This window comes from Solea solea, chromosome 13 (assembly GCF_958295425.1).
Source record: "Solea solea chromosome 13, fSolSol10.1, whole genome shotgun sequence".
In the NCBI taxonomy this organism is placed as follows: domain Eukaryota; kingdom Metazoa; phylum Chordata; class Actinopteri; order Pleuronectiformes; family Soleidae; genus Solea; species Solea solea.
This window is the reverse complement of record NC_081146.1, coordinates 4,354,095-4,361,011: the sequence shown is the minus strand read 5'-3', so window position 1 is coordinate 4,361,011 and position 6,917 is coordinate 4,354,095.

The following is a 6,917-nucleotide window of genomic DNA, read 5'->3' as shown; positions in this document are numbered from 1 at the left end:
TCATTCGTGTAAAGAAAGAAACGTGGAAGTGACGGTGTGGCCCAGACAGAAGGATTTAAGACAGCCTACATCCACAGAATAGTTGAGTGCACCATGACTTCTTCAAGGCCTTGTTTCTTTCATAAGTTATCACAGGCTGAAATGACATGCTGACATATCCGCAGGTGCTCACACATGCATGCACTGGTCAGTGTTCATGGTTCATCCATGTCCACTGCACTCAGTTTCACAGTGAAGTGTGAAACACGATCACCTGACGCACTAAGAGCAACGTCTCCGGCCTTGTTGCCACTCCCCTGGGTGTTGATGACACACAGCTGTGTTGGAATTTTAATCTGTGATTAGCTTGCACACGCCTAAGATTTGTGGATATATTTATACATGATTATTATTCAATTACGTGATCTAGTGTCACACCAAGTGCTGCCCACTGTGATGCTGACACTGACTGATGTACAGTGTGTCCGTTACATTCAAACCACTGTCTCTGAGGTGTGAGGTAAGTAGCCACAATAGCAGTGTTCTGGTGACTGAAGTTACATAAAGCAAAACCAATTCATTTATTTTCCATTTAATTCTGATATATTTAAGTATGTGTGTGAAAAACATATATCTGCACAGCTGTTGGATAGATTCTTCAAATCACTGTTAAACATATTCATATTCCCAATAGAATAACACAAATAATAAAATAATAATACATTGTGGGAACCTGTATGGTTTAATGATTCATATGAAGGATTTAAAATAAGATTAGGATTACAGCCAGTGTTGTTAGCCACTCTTTTTAGGGTTAGGGTTAGGGTTGTTTGACTCATTGAGGTTAAACAATCTTTGAGCATCTAATATGGGGCAGAAAATCATGGAGGGAATATTTGGAGTAATGATTAGACTAATAATTGATTCATAACCAATTATCTGCAAAGGGTTGTCATTAACCTGTTAACATGCTGACATAACATCTAGCTCCCTGTAATTATGACCTCACATGTTCTCTGCCTCCTCCCTCTCTTCCTTTTCCTTTATTGTGAAAAGCACAAATACAAAATGACGTAAACATGCAACAAACGTGGAAGAACGTGTGGACTGAGCTTTGGTGTTGCTGCTGGTGTTCTGTTGATCGGTCAGTTTAACCTCACGGAGACTCAGGCTGTTGTTGTGGACGTTTCCCTCCTTTACAAATAGAACTTGGGGTCATTCACGTTTTTTTTCCCCCACTTTCCTGCCACTGCTGACCTCCCCCCTCTCTCTCTCTCTCTCTCTCTCGCTCTCATTGTGGGTTGTCATGGTACTGGAAGCACAAAGGTGGGTGGGGGTGGGGGTGTGTGGGGGGGTTCTATTATAGAAGCAGTTGTGGGATTGGTAGTGAAATGGAGCGAATCACGCACTCATAAACAGGGAGTGCGTTGGAGCATGAGAGGAAAAAAAATCAGGAAAGAGAGAATAGCTTGGGGCCCCTTGGGGAGAGTGGAGCCGACTCCACGTGTTTTGGCCCCGGGGACTGACTGATAGCACGTTTGAAGCATTACGTCATGGTCTGTCAGGCAGGCTCTTACTGCTGCTGCTGCTGCTGCTGCTGCTGCTGCTGCTGCTGCTGCTGCCGTGGAACCACATTTCTCATGGAAGATGGTGAAACGAGCCATGTGGTAATGCCACCTGTTGGTAGTGGAGCAGTGGAAATGGCATTTATTAGCTGCTGTGCTCACTGCCATCATCACTGTGAGCCATATGAGGAACAGTGTGAAGTCAATGGACATGGAAAATAGCCCTGACATGTGCTTGGTTTGTTGGTTTTGAATTTGTAAATTATGGCAGAATTGTATTTGGGTAAAGAGGAAAAGGTCTAATCAGCAAACACATCTTTATATATTATCTATGCTGCATTCAAATATAATTAGAATGCCTTATTTTTGCTCACACACCAATTAGTGACCGTAAATTCGACCTCTGCATATAACACATCCTTGTTCAGGGGCGCCCCAGCCCTTTTGAACCCTGCAAACCCTCCAGTTACAAGCCCAATTCCTGGCCAAATAGGTTTGTTTACAGTTATAACAAGACCAGCACAAGTGAACACTCCTACATCACATTCACAAGTGGTTAAACCTGAGGTTACTGAAGGTGGTGCGAATGCTAATTGGTCCTTATTTATACACTGCTTTTGTAAACTTGATGCTCAAAAGTGCTTTACACTAGTTTCCTCACACTCATGCTTGAGTGCATCACAGCCACCAGGGACACATAGTTCTAGTTTAGTTTATTAAACTAGCACATTATATAAAAGAAAAACTGAAATGAATATAGATCAGAGTCAAAAGGGCTCATAAAGACACCACTAAATAACAACAGTCACACTAGCCAGCAATGAAAAGCAGGACATCAGCATGTAGACGAGTGGAGCAGATGATTGAACCCCAACTTTCAGGTTGTAAAACCACACGCTTCTTCACCACTGAATCACAGCGAGACAGTGACAGCTCTGTCGTGTGATACCGAACAGTGATGCTTTGATTCGGGCTGATGAACGTCCGTAAGTGTTTCAGGATGTTTCCCACACATGATATTATATTTATTTATTTCAAACGTTTCTGTTCGAAAGAGAAAAAGACAATCATTTTGAACACCCTTCACAGGCTTTAACAGGTTCAAACCAACTGTATCTAAAAACAAGCCAGTTCTAAGACTGTGAAAGAATGTGAAACGTGTGATACAGCGAGACCTCCTGACTCTATGCGACACTGCAGCCCACAATGACAGGCAGACTAAATTCAGATGATTCAAAGCAAACACTGCTCCTTTTCCCAGCACCCTAGAGAGAAACACAAAGACACAGGCAACTCTCCCACACTCCATCTCTCCCTACCTCTGTGCCCGCACTGTCACACACATTTTGTCAGGGTGACATGTGATGCAGTGGCCCATTCCATCACGCGGCAGCAAACAAAACATAACATGCTCGTAAATTATTTGTATCGGCGGGGCCCCCTACAGGTGATGCTGACCTCTGACTCCCGCTGAGTGGAGACAGTGATGTGGTGACAACATAATGTTGTCACTTTCTGAAACGAGACCACAGGCTGAACCGGGAACTGTTCACCGACTTGAGCTGGAATGTAAAAAAACTGCCTCTGCTGAACGTCTCAAATGTCTCCGTCTATGCTGTGACGGATTTACCAAACACACAAATGTGTTTCAACACTAAATCCTTCGTAGTTAATTAGACCTAAATCCACCCTTCCCTTCTGCTGCTTAAAATACTAAGAGTTGCTACATGGAGAGATAGTGAGTTCAGACGTCTATCACACAGGCTGAGTCCACGCTGAACATTCCTGCTATTGCTATTTCATTATGAGACTGAGGGTTGCCGTTCACTGCAGCCGACCTCTGGACTCACTGTGGTGGAGGGGGTGGTTGATTTCTTTGGCTGAGTAATGACACAAACATGTATTTGGTGGTTTTTGTAATATGCTTGCGAGGACAACATTATTTACATTTACTATCATAAAATGGACTGTGTTTCAGGGTTAGTTATTTAAAGTGTGTTGTATGAGTTATTGAAACATATAAAACATGGCAGAAAACCAGAATTCACAAATCAGGCAGGGACACAGGAGCTGCTGGTCTCCTGTATGGAAAGTTTGATCCATTTACAAAAATCCAAATGAAGAATTTCAAACACTTTGGTGCAGGGAGTGAACAGATTCAAAAGTAATATACTGTAAACTTTGCTTTGCACTCAGAAAAGGCTGTCTAATGGTGAGACAAAGCAATAAACATACTGATAAGACTTTGTAGACTTAAAGCTGCAGAGTGGAATCTCCATCGCCCCCTGTGGATCTCTGAGCAATTACCACAACACTGCAGTGCTGATTTGACCCAGTTTTCCTGCCACGCCTCTCCCCAGTCACACACACACACACACACACACACACACACACACACACACACACACAGAAACAGAGCCAAGTTTTTTTTCTACAGTTCTTGGATAAGTTTTGTGTTGTTTATCTGTATTTTACCATCGTCTTACTTTTCTGCATCCAGGAAACTTAAAGAGTCTGGGTCTCAAGCTGGTTCTCAGCACAAGGAATGTCAGTCATCATCATCTACCGCTTTATCCTCAACCAGAGGGTCGCGGGGGGTGCTGTGCCAATCTCAGCTACATCGGGCGATAGGCGGGGTACACCCTGGACAGTTCGCCAGTCCATCGCAGGGCCACACACAGATAGAGACAAACAACCATTCACTCTCACACTCACTCCTATGGTCAATTTGGAGGGTCCAATTTACCTATCCCCACATTGCATGTTTTTGGACTGTGGGAGGAAGCCGGAGTACCCGGAGAGAACCCACGCACACACGGGGAGAACATGCAAACTCCATGCAGAAAGGCCCTTGTTCCAACCGGGGCTCGAACCCGGGTCTTCTCGCTGCAAGGCGAGAGTGCTAACCACTATACCACCGTGTGGCCCAGCACAAGGAATGAATGAACAAAAAACCTAAACTATCACTTCTAAATGTGGATTCAGCCAGTGTGGTATGGGATGGGACGACGTTTCATATAAACGTGCTTTGAGCCTCGTCTCCCTCACACAGTAAATCTAGGAAACAAAAAATATCACCGCAGCATCTCTGGCAGATTTATACTGAATTAGAGTTGCCGTGTAGATGAAAAGCTTCCTTTGAACTCCCAAAGGTCTCTTTCAAAGAGACATAAGCTCATTTATGTGATGTGTAAATCAGATAATGTGCCTTCGACCTGAGCGTCCCTGAACACTTTGAGTTCACGGGGTCATTTGTTCTTCTGTGGTCCGGCTGCACCTTGACCCATCCAGGAGCAAGGGTCCTCTTAATCTCTGCTCGAACAAATCAGTGCTCAAAGATGAGCAAAGGATGAGACAGCACAGGCTTCACAATGCTATCTTTCTCCAGATAAGGCCTCATCATCATCATCATCATCATCATTATCATCAGCAGCAGCAGCAGCAGCAGCAGCAGCTCTCTTTTCTGCTGCAGTTCCTTTGAGTCTTTTTCCCTCTGCTTCATTTTCTAACAGTTACTTTTTTCAGGATGTGTATTTACCGATGCGATCATGTCCTTCTGTTTGTAACTGATGTTCTGTGTCTTACTCCTTGCCTGCTCACCTAACGGCCCTATTTCACTGTGTGATCCACTTTCAGCAATCAGTGGCACTTTAATGAGATCTGTCTTTCTCCCTCTCACTCTGTGAGACTGAGTGTGTGTGTGTGTGTGTGTGTGTGTTAAGTAGGGAGTGCAGCTGCAGCTCCGATACCAGGTCCTCTCTTGAGCACCCTAGGACTGATAGATGAGGAGGGGGCTCCTCCACTTCCTGTGCGCACACAAGTGGTTTACTTATGGAAGGGGACGTGGGTTCAGGGGCTGCTTACAGAAAACTGTCAAGAAATCAAAACAAAACAAGAGTGAAAGGCCTCACTCAAGACACCAGACTGCACGTTTGTGTCTGTCGGTCAATGCCAACGTTTAAGGACATGCACCATTTCAACACATGCGAGGGAAGCCAACACTAGTTTCTCCTGTTTGCATCCACCTTATTTTGAATGGCTCATTAGAACATCATGGCACAGTGAAGAGTGATAAATGGGCACATGCCTCCTGACTTTGAGGTATGCTTTCATCCCCGGCCCTTTCATTTTCCTATCAGACAGTTGGCTGAAAGCACAAGGTGTTCTGTCTAATGTGCAGAGTTGAATAGTATCGGTTTATCTGGAACTCTAAAAAAACTTACACAGTGGATGAAGTTTTTTGTTTTTTTCCATGCGTCCTAGGTTGTTCATATCCAAATGATATGATGATGATTTTTTACAGTTTATATTATAAGCATTATGGCTCCTCATGGACAAACTGAATGTAATGAATAGGTGAAACTCCTCCATCCTCCCTTATGTCCCACACACACATTTCTCTTGTTATTACCAAACTATTACTTGGTGGTAACTGTCTAAATAAGAGGGTATTACCAACTCGCCAACTTTCTTTTCCCCACAGAAAGTAGTTGTGCGCATGTGTGCAGTATGTGCACATGTGCTGGCTCAACAGGCCGGTAAAGGGATGAGAATGAAAGGATGAAAGGATCGGAGGGTTTCAGTACTTGGCTTAAGAGGCAGCACAAAAGATCTGTAAACGTCCAAAGAGCTTCCACAGATTACTTAGAGAGTTGAGCTCATTCTTACGACCTCTGAATCATTTCCTCAACACATTCACAGCAACGTTTTCTTATTACCAAGATGAATTATTTAGTATTTGTTTTTATTTATACTCTGTTTTCTCTCCAGAGGATTCAAAGGATACTATGAATAGGAAACAATGATGCTTCATTGCTGTTGGATTCAGTATACACACTCTGATGGGGAAGGAATTGATCCATTTTTCTCTCATTTTTCTTTCCACTCTACATTTAAATGCTCAGATCCTAACTTTCCAGTGTCTTGAGTGATTGTCCTTTAGTAACCATACTTTACAGAGTACTATATTATATTTAATTGTTGTTATCTATTTTCCTTTTTGAATATACGTTTTTTTTAAAGAAACTGACATACGAAAGAAAGTTTTCTTATATTTACTCTAAACAAAATGTTTTATGTGTAGCCTTTGATTTTAATGGGCACTTAAACACATTTCCTGCTCTGATTTGAATCTTTTGTGAACCTGAAAGGACAGGAAACGCGTGTCTTTTCGATGTAAATGAATAAAATATAGTTATCTGTGATTCAATCACAGAATCAACACACTGCAGTGTATTTACAGATACAGAGGGATCTTTGGCAGAAACCATTTGTTTCAGTCAACATGTGAATTAATCACAGTGCAGTTAAGAAGGATGTGGATGTAAAGTTGGAGATGCAGTCGCTATCTTGATTTGAATTAAACAACCACAC